Source organism: Aphanomyces astaci, assembly GCF_000520075.1.
Source record: "Aphanomyces astaci strain APO3 unplaced genomic scaffold supercont1.9, whole genome shotgun sequence".
NCBI classification, from domain to species: Eukaryota; Oomycota; class Saprolegniomycetes; order Saprolegniales; family Verrucalvaceae; genus Aphanomyces; species Aphanomyces astaci.
The window spans coordinates 1,266,174-1,269,763 of record NW_009798272.1 but is presented as its reverse complement, the minus strand read 5'-3'; positions in this window follow the sequence as shown (position 1 = coordinate 1,269,763).

Genomic DNA, 3,590 nt, shown 5'->3' with positions numbered 1-3,590 from the left:
GAGGACTACAGTAGTCCCCCACAATACCGAACCCACGTAAAGTCGATATCCTTTCCAAATGTATAAAATTCCAAAAGACTCATACATCCGTTTTTTCATAATTTGAAATAGTCCACAACACATGATAAACAAGTATTTGGTACTCAAATCATGCCGTCGCCACAGCCGTCGAGGCTACGGCTGACGAACAAAAATCAACGTTGCTCGAGCACCATGAGTCCAATCCAACGCTACGAGGCCTCCGCCTCGCCAATGGGCGCTCGCGGCTTTCCAGCTGCCCAAACTACTGTACCTGCCAAGTCAACTATGTCGGGGTGGCTTACCGCATACTGCATACTGGAATACTTGACGAAGTAGTATACGAATTGACTAATAGTTTTAATAACTCGTAATGTGATGGGTTTTGACTTCTGGAGTTTGCCAGGGTATCAACCCCCTCCTGAATTCGAATATGTTATCCACCCAATCAGGGCACTTTCGTTGTCGTGGTTTGACAAAACATATGGATTATTCTGACCAATCAGAGACTTGGTACCCAAGCAAATATCCTGTAGCATTTAATACCTCTTAGTCCTGTGATACCTCTAATATCGGATTGCGATCAAAGGTTCGCTATTGTGGGGGACTACTGTACTGGGAAGGACGGAATGCAACGCCCACCGAAGATATTTGTGTGTCACACTTTGAGTTATCCAATCATACTCAAGTATCAACATTGGTGACTCTGATTGGCTATAATTTAAATAATGAAAATCAATAAAAATGTTAATCGGAAATCCTTCAGGTACTCATAACCTCTTCTAATCAGTTTCACTGTACTAGCTATTGAATACTGCATTCGGTGATTCAAAATGTGTACTACGTAGTAATTTACTATCCTGTCGAAGTTGCATTTTCTATTTCATGTTCCTTGATTGGCTATAAATTAGGTCGAACTTCGTAGTTAATCAGCCAATAGGACAGCTGTATCTTGTATCAACTCGAAGTTAGGGTGGGCGTTGCATTCCGTATGCAGTGGTCGAGTCGTGCAAGAGACTCGACGGCCTGGTCGTACGTCCGGGTGGCATCATGAATTAGCTTCAGCATTGAAGACCTCTTCGGTGGAGCAAGGAAGAATAGTACGTTTCGTCCGTGCCGACGATTGAATTGTCCAGCATGGTAATGTGTTGGGGTAGAGATTTCAGGCGATAAAGATGCAGTTTTGGTGTACACATACACTTTAATCAAGTCTAAGTAACCAACAAAATACGTCGAAATAATCAATACATATATTTATAGGCCCTTCACGATTAACACACACGATTAACAACTACAAGGAATTCCCTCCAGAGGACAGGTGTGTACGTTCAATCATTCTATAAACATGGGGTTGTTCGCTTACATAGGCCATTAGTGCCCTCTAGAGTCAAACATTTGTTCATACATCGCTCGTATGAATCCAAAGCTTGCACCACCACCAAGTTTGCCCCATTCATAGCTGGGTTGTACTTTCTTCGTTCGGTAGTATTGGTAATAATGATGTATGTGTTGCCGATGAATATGCTATTGAACTGTGTCTCGAGAACTGTAAGGGCTTCAGTTCATCGTGAAGCGGGTTGCTGTGTCGTACAACGCTTGCTGATGATTTCATGAAGAATTCATTGGATGAGCGTGAACTATTACTTTATACATTGGTATACCAAGGGCATTTCGGACCGCTTCGATGATCTGTACTTGCTACACCGTGACTAGTACAAGTATTTTAGTGCCGCGTAGTTTTGTCGGTAGATTTTGAGGCTGCAGGCTAGATACCTCGAGCTTGCTTTTTGTACTGCATCGGGACATTACTCGTTGACGCTATTCGCTTGGCAAATTACTCGTTGACGCTATTCGCTTGGCTTGGAAGGGATGAGGTCGAACCACAACGGCGCCCTCCGCGGGAAGTTAGTCTGAAGTTGAACGTTTGCTGCGGAGATCGTTCAAGTACAACATGGCGTACTTGAACGACGCATCGGTACGAACAGCAACAGCTGTGACTTCTTTGAAGCGATCTTGAAGGTTCGAGTAGCGTTCCTTCTGCCTCTCAGGAACAGCCATTTAAATGAATGACCGAGTCAACACCGTGACCGTGTGTACGTTTGCGTGAATGTTCACGATTTGGTTCGTCGATACTGGCGTTGACACTGGGCATATATTCCACGTGCGATTGTAGGCTATACTGTACAATGGATGGTACTGCAGCTGCCACCGCCGATGCAATAAGCACACACTGTACACTCATTCACACTTCAATGCAGAAACAGCACAGATGTGTCCACATGGGATAGCAAAGGACAAATAGGTATCACACGAGCATCGGTATTCGCAGCCAGGGCAGCGGAGAGTCATGACTTGCCCTTTTTGATACCATTCACTGGATTGCTGGATATGGAGGTGCTGGGTTGGGACTTGTAAAATATTGGTTGGGCTGAGGGTACTGAGGTGGCTTAAGGGTTGTAGTGTTTGCCCGTGGCCTTATGGGTAATGCTGAATTCTAAAGGTGCTGGGCTGCCCTTAAGAATGCACCCAGCTGTGCTTGAGTGGATAACGCATCCAAACTCGTTTTTGGCCCACTCGCACACCTAAGCAAAGGTCAATGACCCTTCTGGTTGGTTTTTGTAGATGACGCGCAATGCATCTTTTCTTTCAAGGTCAATCTTCTTCCACAGGATAGCATTTCGTTTGACGTGGAACCAATTTTAAATTTCAACCGGTATTGAAATTTATAATGATAAGTTTTTGAAAAATATTGAATATGCCCTCGTCCAAAAATGGGGAAATGACTGTAACACCTATTGTGCTTTGCACCTTTTTTGGCAATTCCAGGGTTAAATTCATTGTTTAAAAAATTTTCAGGTTTAAATAATGTCTAAAGTAACTTGAATAACGGTTGGGTGCGTTGTTTAAAGTTACTTCATCTAATGCGATGATTGGTTGGTTGAAGGTGGTTTTACTGGCACTTTCGTAAAACAAGTTGTTTGCCGTTTTCATTCTGGCAAACAACTTGCTTTACGTCAATATGTCAAGGTGCTTGACGCAATGAAACTGAAGGAGCTATTGCCACATACATGACCTTCCATCCGTGATCACTACAGTACTAACATTATCTACTCCGAGTAATGTATATAACGTTAGGGATATAGTTAGGCTACAGTACATGTAGTCGTCGCTCTGTCCAATGATTCAAAGCTATGCCATACCTTCAACTCGTGATCTGCTCTAACCTTAGCACTGTACGTGAAAGGCAAGGGCGCACTACGACTACACGATGCATAGTACTCCCATTTCACATCCTAATACGGTATGCATCGTGATGAACTGGTGGTTGTACGGCGTAAGTTGGCCTGGTGCTGCAACTCGATTAGTTAGCAGCTGAAATAAAGTAAGGGTTGTTTTATTCTGCTGAAATGCAGAACTTGTGTTTAGTGTTGTTTTATCTTCAATCGGGCTTATATAATTTTAAACGTCTGGTTGTTTAACGCAGTTAAACAACCGGCAAACTACATGAAAAGCACAATACTAATTGACTTGCTAAAATTTAGATTTGATTGTTAATACAGATCAAACGATAC